Here is a 14,064-nt window from a genome sequence, read left to right on the forward strand (position 1 = left end):
TCTCCCTGCTTCGTGCAGGGTACTCGCGCTGCGTCGTCTAGCTTCCTGCCCGCCGCTCTGCTTGTGTCTGGGACCCAGAAACTAGGCGCCCAAACTGCGAGACCTCTGTCTGGTCCCTCTGCGGTTTTAATCGCGCTGTCATTTCCCCCACTCCACTACCCCCTTCTCCCCTGGCCATCCCTCCCATCCTTGGCCAGTCCACCTCTTGGGCCTCTGTATTGGTTGCCCTGACCTGCTTCTGCTGTCTCTCCCGTTCACCCCGGAGGACACCCAGATGGCCCCGAGTTCCAGTGAAGGACACTGCCTGCCATCCTGCCATCCCAAGATCTGAGACCTGGGGCTGTCCTAGTTCTCCCTCACCTCACCGTCAGTCCATGACCAAGGCCTGCACATCTTCACCTCCTAAAGCTTTTTGTGTGTGTGTCTGTTCACTTCTCACCACCTCCGAGGCCTTGACTAGGTCCCAGAGTACTCCTGCCTCCTCCCTGGACTCCTAGGAGGGTGTCTTTAGAGGCCTCTCTGCTTCCTTTCTTGGCAGTCAGAAGGATACTTAAATCTTCAATCAGGATTACCCCTGTTTCCCTTATCCCAAAAATTTCCGGAGTTTCCCATCTTGTTCAGAGTCTTGGTAAAGAGCCTAAAAACGTAATCCCTTGCTGTCCTCTGCTCCTTGTCTCTCCCGTTCATAGAACTTCTTACAGTTTCTGGAACGAACCATGCTCCCTCCCGCCACAGGGATTTTGTACATGCTCACCCTGATACCTGGAATGCTCTTCTCCATCTTATTATGTGACGAACTCCTTTTTAATTCTGTGGTCATACTGTGGTTTCACTTCCTCAAAGAAGACTTCACTGACCTCTCCTACCAGGTAAGAGGTATTCATTTACTCATTTATTTATTCAACAGCAGTGCTGGAAAGATTGCATTTGCAGGAGGCAAGGGAACTTCAACTTACCTGCAGGGAATGAGTAAACTAAATGTGACCAGAGGTTCCTGAATAAGATAAGTCTCGGTAAAAGATGTCTAGCTGGTTATGGCTGGTTCAGAGGGTTGCCCGAAGCCTATGTATAAGAAAGGACTGAACAAAGGGCCAGCGGGGTGTGGGGGTGGGGGACAGATTGTAGAGAACCAGGCCCTGGTGTTTGGCTTTTACTTTGGATTGCCTGGGAAGAGGCCAGGTGGAGGTTAGAACAGAGGACAACCTGATATCGCTCAGTGTTAATTAAATCACAGCTGAAAACTGTAACTCATTAGTAAGAAGCAAACACCCCAATAACTTAAATGAGCCAAAGTTTTGAACAGACTATCCAACAAAGATATAAGATGTCCAGTAAGCACATGAAAAGATATTCAGTATCATTAGACATCTAGGAATGGGAATTAAAGCCACAACGAGATACTATTTTATACCTATTAAAATGACTTCATAAAAGGGGATGCTAGCATTGCAGTGCTGGTGAGGCTATAGAGCAGCTGGACCGCTCCTACGCCCCTGATGGGGGTGGAAATGATTACCTGCACGTTGGAAGACAGTCTGACAGTTTCTTAAAATGTTAAACAGAGGCCAACCATATGACTCAGGCATTTTACCTGTAGGTATTTACCCAAAAGAATGAAAGCACATGTCTGTGCAAAGGTTTGGACGTGAATGTTGACAGCAGCTCTTTTTCATAGCTCAAACTCACGCCACCTGGTGGTTCATCATAGCAGAGAGGAGGCATACCATACCCTGGAATACTTCACAGCAAGAAAAAGGAATAAATCATTTTTTAAAAAAGTTTATTTATTTATTTTGGAGAGACAGATACAGCAGAGGGGCAGAGAGGGAGAGAGTGAGAATCACAAGCAGACTCTGTGCTGCCAGCGAGGAGCCTGATGTGGGGTTAGAACCCACAAAGCTGCAAGGTCATGACCTGTGCTAAAACTAGTAGGAGTCAGACAGTAAAGCAACTGAGCCACCCAGACGCCCTAGAAGGAAGAAATCGTTGACAAGTGTTGCAGGGTGATGTTGAAAAGACCCCCAAACGCCGAATAGAAGTGAGGCATGATTTTATTTACGGCCGGGCCAAACCTGATCTCCCTGGTGTTAAGGGGCAGAGAATGGATTGGAACAAAGGCGGCAGTGAGATTATATGAACAGAATATGTCATTATTTAGTTAACTAATTACAATCCATAGCATTCTATGGTAACCAATTACATTGTAATACACAAACGTTAGTTTTGGTGGGAACCTATCATTTTAAAGTTCTTTGTCCCTTTAAAATCACCAATTATAGTTAGACACCTAAGCGGGGCAGTGACTAGGTGACTTTCACCTGTTGACCTTGCCTTTGACCAGGTCTTAGTAAAAGGAGTGGGGGAGAGTTTTGCCACCTAAGCTATCTCTTACGGGGGGGGGGATAAGCTGGTCAGTGATTAAGCCGAATGTATATACAGTAAGCTCGCTGATACCTGATAAATTGACCGATAACAACAAATGCTACAATATAGATGCATTTTGCAGATACTATGTTGAATGAAGGAAGCAGGCTCAAAGGGTACAATCTCATATGACTACATTTTTATGAATTTCTAGAACAGGTGAAACTAAGCTATTGTGATGGAAGTCAGGTCAGTGGTGACCTGACACAAGGGCAAGCAGGAAGCTTTCTGGAGTGCTGGAAGTGGTTTTTAATTTTGACTAGGATGGTGACTACACAGGAACGTACACTTGTCAAAGCATATCAAACGCTACCCTTAAAATGGTTGCATTTTACTTCATGTAATTGAGATCTCACTTTATGCAAAGGAAACTCACACACACACAAAATGTGATGACTCACCTGGCTGGCTCACAGGGAGAGGGGGGACCCTGCTTGAGGTGACCGGATGCCTGTGACCCCTGTCCCTCCCACTGGGGGCTGTGACCTCCAGGGGAGCCTGTCCTAGCCCAGCGCAGAACCTATCACGCAGGATGGCACCAGGAAGTGTCTGCTCTGGAATGGAGGCGGGTGGCTTTCCTCCTTTTCCATTCCTGTGTAAGGAATATTTTCTTTGGCCTTTATTAAGCTCCTTCCGGTGGGCTCCTGTGTACCCATCCCTCATCTTTTTACTTCCCCATTTGCTGATTTTCTGACCCTGTAAGATGCTTCAGGTTCTTTTTGTATTCTCCAGTCAGGGCTCCTCCAAGAAACTCTGGTTCTTTTATTGGAGAATGGTGTTTAGAAACAAACCCCTGGGCAGTGTTGATTTGTATTTCACCGGTTATGAGTGGATCAAGGGTTTTTTAGTTTTTTGTTTTGCATAGGTAACAGCCATTTGCGTTTGCTTTTCCATGAACTGACTTTTCACATCCTTTGTATGTTTTTCTATTAATTGTTGGTTTTAAAAAAATGATACACAATGTATATATTCAGGAGATTAGGCCTTTTTCTGAAATGTGAGTTATGGATAGTTTTTCCTGGTTTGTCATTTACCTTTTTTTGGCATTTTTGCCATGCATATTTTTCCTTCTAGAATCTGATGTTTTTCTCCTTTAGTATAGGATTGTGATGACTGATAATAGCAGTGCTTTTCTTTTTTTTCTTTTTCTAAAAAGTTATTTTTAATTTTTACTTTTTGAGCGAGAGGAGAGTACTCTCACAGGCACCTGTGAGTGTGCAGGAGGGGGAGGGGAGCGGGGGGAAAAGAGAGGGAGGGAGAGAATCTCAAGCAGGCTCCATGCTTGGCTCGGAGCCTGACGCTGGGCTTGATCTCATGACTCTGAAATCATGATCTGAGCCCAAATCAAGTGGGATGCTTAACTGAGTGATCCAGGCACCCCGATAACAGTTTTCCTAAGAATCTCACCATTCTTACCTTTGTGGGATAGACTGTTATACCCATGGTGTTCTGCTCTTTTGATAAACCTCTGGATTCATTTTGCTGGTATTATATTTGATATTTTTGCCTTTTTTTCATAAATAGAATTGACCTCTAGTTTTTGTTTCATTATATTTTATTTCTTGTGTGTTGTGTTGTGCTTTATTTAGGTCTTTCTTGTTTCCTAATGAAGGCATTTAAAGCTATAAATTGGGGGGCTCCTGGATGGCCTAGTCGGCTAAGCGTCCAGCTTCGGCTCAGGTCATGATCTCACGGTTCATGGGTTCGAGCCCCGCGTGTCTGATAGCTAGCTCAGAGCCTGGAGGTTGTTTCGGATTCTGTGTCTCCCTCTTTCTCTGACCCTCCTCTGCTCATGCTATCTCTCTCTGTCTCTCAAAAATAAATAAAAAACAGAAAAAAAAAAACCCCAACTAAAGCTATAAATTTTTCTTTGAGGACCATTAGGACACATGCCCAAAATACTGCTCTAGTTTTTATCCAATTCTAATTAGCTTGTAGTTTCAGTTTTAATTTCATTTAATCCAAGAATAATTTAAAAAGGTATTTAAAAGTTTTTAGTTAGATAAATGTTAGGTATACTTTTCTGGTGAATTTCTAATTTTATTATTTGTTTTATTTAGAGAGTAGGTCTGTCCATTCTCCTTTTTTGGAATTTGTTGAGATGTTTGTGTCCTGATAGTCGAGTTTGGTAAATGTTCCATGTGTGTTTAAAAAGACTGAATATTCTCTCCTAGTTGGGTACAAAACTTATCTAGGTATCTATTAGGTATCTTGTTAATTATGTAATTGAAACCCTCTGTATACTTAACTTTCTTTTGCTTCATGTATTAATTTACTAAAACAGATATAGTAAAGCTCCTCACTAAAGTTTTACATTCTTACTTTTCCTTGGATTTCTAATGGTTTTTTGTTTTTTATACAGGCTTCCAGCATGGGTCCCAGAGTGAGAGCTGGATCCTATAACCTTGGGATCATGACCTGAGTTATAATGTTGGATAAGCAGGAGTTACATATATTTTGTTCAGTAGTGTAGCAATTAAGAGCGCAAGCCACAGGTTTAAATCCTTGTTCTGTGACTTTCTTCTTTGTCCTCAGCTTCTCCATTCACAAAATGGTGATAGTGATATTACCTAAGTCATCTGATTACTGTGTGTGTGTGTGTGTATGGATGTGGATAATTTATCACTGGATAAAGAATTCTGGTTTGATGGTTTATATATATATATAATCATTTTTTTTGAGAGAGGGAGAGAGTATGTGTGTGAAAAGGGCAGAGGGGCAGAGAGAGAAGGAATCTTAAGCAGGCTTCCTGTTCAGCATGGATCCCAGAGTGAGAGCTGGATCCTATAACCTTGGGATCATGACCTGAGTGGAAATCAAGAGTTGGACACTCAACTGACTGAGCTACTCAGGCGACCTGGTCATATGATTATCATAAGGATTAAATGAGTTGATATATAAAAATATCTTAGAATAGTACCTGGCATTTATTTATTAACTATCATTTTGATATTTTGGTTTTCCCTCGTGAATGCTTTTAGCTTTGAATTCTATTTCATTGAATATTGATTTCACCACACCTACTTTCTTTTTGTTGGCTTTTGTATATCTTGTTTTTGCTTTTCTTATAGAACCATTTAATGCTATAACTATCTCTCTAAGTATTACTTTTGTTTTATCTTACAAATTTTGTATTTTCATTTTTGTTCACTTCAAAATATTTTCTAATTTTCCCAAGCCGTATGCTTGAACTGCAGACTATTTGGTACTATATTGTTTAACTTTTAAACATTTGGAGATTTTCAATCATCCTGTTATTGATTTCCAGTTTAATTTCCATTAATTTTATTATGCCAGAGAATATATATTTGTATGATATTAATTCTCTTAAATTTATAGAGATTTGTTTTATGATTGAGGATATGGTCCATCTTGGTGAATGCTTGCTGTATACTTGAAAATAGTGTACTTATTTTTTTTTAATGTTTTATTTATTTTTGATACAGAGAGAGACAGAGCATGAGAGGGGGAGGGGCAGAGAGAGAAGGAGGCACGGAACATGAAGCAGGCTCCAGGCTCTGAGCTAGCTGTCCACACAAAGCCTGATGCGGGGCTCGAACCCACGAGCATGAGATCTGACCTGAGCTGAAGTCGGAGGCCCAACTGACTGAGCCACCCAGGCACCCCCCAAAAATAGTGTATTTATGAGTGATCTATAAATGTCATTTAGATCCAGTTGATTGGTGACATTTAGTTTTTCTGTATCCTTGCTGATTTTTTTGTGTACTTGTTCTATCAATTAGTGAGAGAGAAAAGTTAAGTCTTCAACAATATGTGTAGATTTGCCCATTTTTCTCTTCAGTTCTTTCAGTTTTTGCTTTCTGTGTTTTGAGGCTCTGCTATTAGGAACATTCTGGATTGTTGTATTTTTATAAAGTGAATCAATCATTTTATTATATGTAGTGTCTCTTTTATCCCTGGTGATTTTCTTTGCTTTATACTTTGTATGACAGGAGTGTAACCATTCTAGTTTTCTTTTGATTGGCGTTCATGTGGAATATCTTTTTCCATTCTTTCATTTTTAATCTACCTAAATCATTATATTTAAAATGAGTCTCCTGGGGCACCTGGATGTCTCAGTTGCTTAAGTGTCTAACTCTTAATTTCAGCTCAGGTTATTATCCTACGGTTTGTAAATTCAAGCCCTGTGTTGGACTCTGCACTTACAGCCTGGAACCTGCTTGGGATTCTCTCTCTCCCTCTCTCTGCCTCTACCCCCTCTATGTTATCAAAAATAAATAAATAAGAACTTAAAAAAATAGAGTTTCCTGTAGATGGCACTATGATTAAGTATTTTAAAAAATTTATCTGACAATCTATTTTAATTAGTATGTTTAGACCATCTATGTTTAATGTAATTATTTGTATATTTGGATTAAGGTTTACAGTTTTGTATTTGTTTTGTTCCTTCTCTGTTTGTTCATTTCTTCTTTCCTGCCTTCTTTTGGATTATTTAAATATTTTTTAGTATTCTATTATTACATCTATTGAGCTTCTTACTCTCTTTGTACCATTTTTTAGTGTTTTCTATAGGGATTAATATATACATGCCTAACTTTTCACAGTCTACTTAGTGTTAATATTTTATCATTTCAAATGCAATGCAGAAACTTGACCATCATATATGTCATTTTAACCTCTCTCCTCTATGCTGTGGCTTTTGCAGATGTTAAGATTTTTGCTTTCAGGGGCTCCTGGGTAGTTTAGTCAGTTAAGTGTCCAACTTCGGTCAGGTCATGATCTTCTGGTTCGTGAGTTCGAGCCCTGTGTTGGGCTCTGTGCTGATTGCTCAGAGCCTAGAGCCTGCTTTGGATTCTGTGTCTCCCTCTCTCTCTCTGCCCCTTCCCTGCTTACACTCCTGTGTGTGTCTCTCTCTCTCAAAAATAAACATTTAAAAAATTTTATAAAGGGAGGTGCCTAAGTGGTTCTGTCGGTTGGGCATATGACTTTGGCTCAAGTCATGATCTGAGTTTGTGAGATCCAGCCCTGCTTTGGATCCTGTGTCTCCCTCACTCTTCCCCTCCCCTGTTTGCGTTCTCTCTCTCTCTCTCAAAAATAAATATACATTAAAATTTTTTTTAATTAAAAAATTTTTTTTGCTTTCAAACATCAAACATATTTTAAAGAACTTGAGAAGAATACTCTATATGTCCAGATATTTACTATTTCTTTTTACAAGTTTTATTGAGATATAACTGACATACAGTGATAACTGACATATAAGTTAAAAGTGTGCAGCATAAGGAGTTGATGTATGTATATTGTTAAGCGCTTAACATAATAAATTTGGTTAATCTTCATCATTAAATATACATACAAAAAAAGAGAAAGGTATTTTTTTAACCTGTGATGAGAACTTTTAGAATTTATTCTCTTATCAACTTTTAAATATGGTATACAGCAGTACTGACTATAGTTATGTTGTATGTTATATATTTAGTACTTATTTCTCTGAAAACTGAAAGTTTGTACCTTTTGATTGCCTTCATCTAATTCTCTCTACCTCCACCACTTACTTTTGGTAACCACAAATACAGTCTCATTTTCTGAGTTTCTTTTTTTGTTTGTTTGTTTATAGATTCTGCATATAAGTGAGGTTAGGTATTTGTCTTATTCTAACTTAATTCACTTAGCATAATGCCCTCCATCTTGCCACAAATGGCAAAATTTTCCTTCTTTTTAAAGGCTGAATAACATTCCATTGTGTGTGTGTGTATATATGTGTGTGTGTGTGTGTATGTACATATATATATATATATATATATATACACACACATAATATATATATGCCATTTTTTCTTTCCCCATTCATCCATCGATAGACTCAGCCTGTGCCCATGTCTTGTAAATAACGCTGTAGTAAACATGGGGGTGCAGACATCTCTTCAACACAATTTCGTTTTCTTTGGATATATATCCAGAGGTGGGATTACTGGATCATGTGGTAGTTCTGTTTTTAATTTTTAAGGTATTTACTATTTCTGTTGCTTATTCTTTATTCTTTACGTTACATGTTTCCCTCTGGTATGATTTCCCTGCTGTCTAAAGAACTTCCTTTGACCCTTCAGAGCAGATCTACCGGCAATGTGTTCTCTTAGTTTTCCTGTTTTTGAGAATGTTTTTTTTTTTTCTTTTTTGACTTCATTGATGAAAAAAGGGTATTTTCACTGGATAAAGAATTCTGGTTTTATGGTTATTTTCCTTTAACACTTGAAAATTGTGCCACTTCTATCTGGCACATGGCCTCTGATGACAAATTGTCATTTATTCAGATTGTTGCATCATTTTTCTCTAGGTACTCTCAATATTTGTTTCTTCATCTTTAGTGTTTAGAAATTTGATTAGGGCGTACCTGAGTATGAATTTTTGGCTTCTATTAGACATTTACTGAATTTCATGAATCTATAAATGTGTGTCCTTTGCTAATGTGAGGTAATTGTCAGCTATTATTTCTTCAAGAAGTTTTTGTGCCACGCTCTTACTCCATCCCTTGTGGGAATCTAATGATACAAGTATTCTTTTGGTATTGTCTCTAAAGTTCCCGAGGTTCTGTTCTGTTCTTTTTTTTTTTTTTTAATCTTATTCTCTTTTGTTGAAATTGGATCATTTCTTTTTAAAACAATTTATTTTTAATTTTTTAAACATTTATTTTTGAGAGAGAGAGAGAGAGAGAGAGAGAGACAGAGTACAAGCAGGGGAGGGGCAGAGAGAGGGAGGGAGACAAAGAATCTGAAGCAGGTTCCAGGCTCTGAGCTGTCAGCACAGAGCCTGATGTGGGGCTTGAACTCCCAGACTGTAAGATCATGATCTGAGCTGAAGTCGGATGCTTGACCAACTGAGCCCCCCAGGCTCCCCTTTAAAACAATTTATTTAAATTCAGGTTAGTTTAAAAAATTAAATAAATAAATAAATAAGTAAATAAATTCAAGTTAGTTAACATATAGGGTAGTGTTGGTTTCAGGAGAAGAACCCAGTGATTCATCACTTACATATAACACCCAGTGCTCATCACTTCAGGTGCCCTCACCCATGCCCGTCACCCAGCCTATCTTCCCACCCGTCTCCTCTCTATCAATCCTGAGTTTCTTCTCTGTATTTAAGAGTCTCTTATGGTTTACCTCCCTCCCTGTTTTTATCTTGTTTTCCTTCCCTTCCTATGTTCATCTGTTTTCTTTCTTAAATTACACAACTGAATGAAATCATATATTTGTCTTTCTCTGACTTATTTTGCTTAGCACAATATACTCTAGTTCCACCCCTGGCATCGCAAATGGCAACATTTCATTCTTTTTGATCAGTGAGTAGTATTCCATTGTGTGTGTGTGTGTGTGTGTGTGTGTGTGTGTGTGTATACCACATCTTCATCCATTCATCCGTTGATGGACATTTGGGCTCTTTCCATACTTCAGCTGTTGTCGATAGCACTGCTATAAACATTGGGGTGCATGTGCCCCTTCGAAACAGCACACCTGTATCCCTTGGATAAATATCTAGTAGTGTAATTGCTGGGTCATAGGGTAGTTGTATTTCTAACTTTTTGAGGAACCTCCATACTGTTTTCAGAGTGGCTGCACCAGTTTGCGTTCCCACCAGCAGTGCAAAAGGGTTCCCGTTTTTCCATCTCCTTGCCAACATCTGTCATTTCCTGAATTGTAATTTTAGCCATTCTGACAGGTGTGAGGTGGTATCTCATTGTGCTTTTGATTTGTATTTCCGTGATGATGAGTGATATTGAGCATCTTTTGATGTGTCTGTTAGCCATCTGGGTGTCTTCTTTGGAAAAGTATCTGTTCATGTCTTCTGAGACTGGATGATTTCTATTGATTTCTCTTCAAGTTTCTTAACTCCTTCCTCTGTCATTTCCATTCTGTTATTAACCACATTCAGTGAGATTTTGTTTTTTGGTTATTATATTCAGTTCTCAAATTTCCATCTGATTCTTTTTTATGTTTTATATTTCTCCACTGAGATTTTCTATCATTCCATTTATTTCACTTGTTCTTGGAGCATGGCTATAATATTCTCTTTAAAGTTTTTATCATCTAACATTTGTTGTTATTCTTGGGGTTGTTTATTGTTTTTTCTCTCAAGGAATTTTGAGAGTTTTATTTCTTTTAATATTTTTTTAAAATGTTTAAAAATCTTTTAACATTAAAAAAATTTTTTTTAAATGAGAGCACACATGAGCAGGGGAGGGGCAGAGAGTGAGGGAGAGAGAATCCCAAGCAGATCCTGAGCTGTTCAGCACAGAGCCCAACATGGGGCTTGATACCATGAACCATAAGATCATGACCTGAGCTGAAATCGAGTTGGATGCTTAACCACCTGAGCCACCAAGGTGCCCCAGATTTTTTCTATTTCTTAATATGTCAAGTAACTATTGGTTGTATTTTGGACATTTTGAATATTATGCTATGAACTCTGGATTTATTTAATTCCTATAGAGAGCATTGGTTTTTAGTTTTTTAGTTTTTTGTTTATTTTTAGGCAGGCAATCAACTGGTTAGTTTCAGGCCACAATATCCTACCTACCCTTGGACGGTGGCTCCAGTGTCACTTTAGTTTTCAAAAACTTTGCCGTTCTATTCTGGGGTAAATACCACTTGGTCCTTGTGTATAATAATTTTTGTTGGTTTGCTAATATTTTTCAAGGATTTTTATATCTGCAGCCAACGAATGCTGGTATATAGTGATGTCTTTATCTGGCTTTGGTATTGGGGTAATTCTGGCCCCATATAATGAGTTAGGAAGTGTTCCCTTCTGGTTTTTGGAAGCGTTTGTGAAGGGTTGGTATTAATTTGCTTTAAAGATTTGGTAGAGGGTCGCCCGGGTGACCCAGTCATTTAAGCATTTGACTTGGGTTCAGGTCATGATCTCGCAGTTCGTGAGTTCAGGCCCTGCATCAGGCTCTGCATTGATTGTGTGGAGCCCCTTGGGATTCTCTCTCTCTTTCTCTCTCTCTGCCTGTCCCCCCCTGTGTAACTCTCTCAAAAAAAAAACTTTAAAAAGTATAAATTAAAAATAATGTTTGGTAGGATTCACCAGTGAAACTATCTGGTACTGGACTTTGTTGGGAGGTTTTTGGTTAATATTTTCATCTTTTGTAGATATATCGAGAGTTTCTATTTCTTCTTGAATCACTTTAGGTAGTTTGTATGTTTCTAGTGTGTTTGTCCATTTCATCTGATTTGTTGGCATATAATTGTCATAATCTATAATTATTTTTATTTTTCTATCATCAGTAGTAATGCCTGCACTTTCAATTCTGGTTTTAGTTATGTGTTCCCTCCTTTTTTGTTGTTAGCTAAAGGTTTGTTGATTTTTTGTTGTTGATATTTTCAAAGAACCAACTTTTGGATTTGTTGATTCTATTATTTTTCTACTCTGTGTTTTATTTATCAGCGCTCTAATCTCTGTTGTTTCCTTTCTTCTTCTAGATTTGGGGTTGATTTGGTCTTCTAGTTCCTAAACATAGGTTATGGTTTGAGAGTTTTCTTTTTTTTTTTTTTTGTTTTTTTAGAGATTGCACAAGAGCAGGGGAGGGGCAGAGAGAAGGGGAGAGAGAGAATCTTAAGCAGGCTCCCTACTGTTAAATTTTAAAATCTTTCTCGTAATCTCCTCCCTCTCCCCTCCCAAGAACTGTTGTTAGCTTATTGTCCTCTCTCTAGTCCCTTGTTTTAAGGACATGATATCTTTACTCTGTTTGTACTAGTTAGGATTTTTCAGAATCTGCATTTTGACCGTTTCCATAGGTGATATGACCAGGTCATTCCTTACTCCTGGAAGATACCTCGTGTGGTTTTGCTCCAAAGAGGCATCTTCATGAAGTCTGGAGCGACCACAACCCTGTCCCAGGGTCTCTTTCTCAGTCTGACAGGTGGCTGTGTCCAGTCATGCTCCGCCCCATGGCACGTCTTCTCTGGCTGGGTGTGGGGAGCCCTGCCTGCTTCAGAGAGCTGCCTCTGGGGGCAGAGAGGAATGGCCACGCAAAGGAGTTCAGCGAGGTCCACCCTTTTCCATTAGATTCTGAACATAGTCAGGTTTAGATAAAAATTTTTTTTATCTAAGTCATTTCTATCTAAAAAGTCATTTTTAGATAAAATTTACATACTATGAAATACATAGGTGTTACTATACAGTTGAATATTTCGACAAAAGTATACACCGATGTAACCACTTCCCTAATGAAAATAAAGAACTTTATACCCTCTTGCCCCTTTGTTTTTTTAGTTTATTTATTTTTGAGAGAGCTCAAGTGCGAGCAGGGGGCAGGCAGAGAGAGACAGAGAATCTGAAGCGGGCTCTGCTGTCAGTGCAGAGCCAGATGCAGGGCCCAAACCCACCAACAGGGTCATGAAATCATGACCTGGGTCCAAGTCGGATGCTTAACCCAACTGAGCTACCCAGGCGCACCCTCCTCAGTCCCCAAGCTCCACCTCCTGAGGCAACCGCTGTATGTTTCCCTGCCCTTTTTTATTTTGTAATGTTTATTTATTTTAGGGAGAAAGAGACAGAGATCGAGCAGGGGAGGGGCAGGGAGAGGGAGACAGAATTTGAAGCAGGCTCCAGGTACTGAGTTGTCACTACAGAGCCTGACACGGGTCTTGAACCTACGAACTGTGAGATCATGACCTGAGCTGAAGTCAGACACAACCGAGCCACCCAGGCGCCCTTATTCTTCCCTGTCCTTGAATGTCATAGAAACAGAATTATACGGTATGTCCTTTTGTGTCTGTCTACTTTCACTCAATATGTGAGAATCGTCATTATGAATCTTTTATTTTTATCGTCATTACCATGTTGTATTAGTATCCTTTTTTATTGCTCAGTAGTATTCTATCTTGTGATTGTAGCACAGTTGGGCTTACCTCCTTTTGAACCTGTAGGCTCTTTTTTGCCTGTTGGCTATTAAGAAAATTCTAATATACCATTCCTCCTGGCTCAATACCTAGGAGAGGAATTTGGGGTCACATGGCAGAATAGGGTGCATTTTTCACTTTTTCTTTGCAGTGTAACTCCCTGTAGTTGCTCCCACTTTGAGCAGGGTTCCCTCACCCTGCCTGGCCTGCAGGGGGTGCTGTGGGGGCTATAGAGGGAGTAATGGCTGGAAGGATGAAGGCCCAATGGCTGGGGCCATCCAAGCTTGGGCTCTGCCTGCTTCCCCACCTGAATGCCTGGTGGCAGCACTTTCCGACTTCACTTCATTCTCTGCACTTTCCGACTTCACTTCATTCTCTGCAGCAGCCAAGTATGTGATCTTCTGGTGGACGTGGGCCCTGCTGTTTCAGGGCTTCCCTGTGGCACTTAGGACAAAAGCCCGAGTCACTACCATGGCTCCCACGGCCCAGTTGACCGTCTCAGCCTGTCTCTCACATTGTTCCTGGTTGGGCTGGGGGCGGCCGGGAGGCACCGTTACTCCCCACCGCCCTGTCTCCTCTCGCTCCTCATGCTCACTTTGGGACCTTGCTTCCCTCTCAGGAGGAAGACCCTTCTGCCTCATGGTTGGTCTGTCCGGTGAGAGTAGGGCCCTGACCAAGGCCTCTGAGTGGGAACCATGGCTTTGGTGCCCAGCTGAGCCTGGCTCAGGGCTCAGGTCCTCATTGAGGGAGACTCTGCAGGTCCCAGAGGGCTGGCTGGCCA

This window comes from Suricata suricatta, chromosome 16, assembly GCF_006229205.1.
Source record: "Suricata suricatta isolate VVHF042 chromosome 16, meerkat_22Aug2017_6uvM2_HiC, whole genome shotgun sequence".
Taxonomy (NCBI): Eukaryota; Metazoa; Chordata; class Mammalia; order Carnivora; family Herpestidae; genus Suricata; species Suricata suricatta.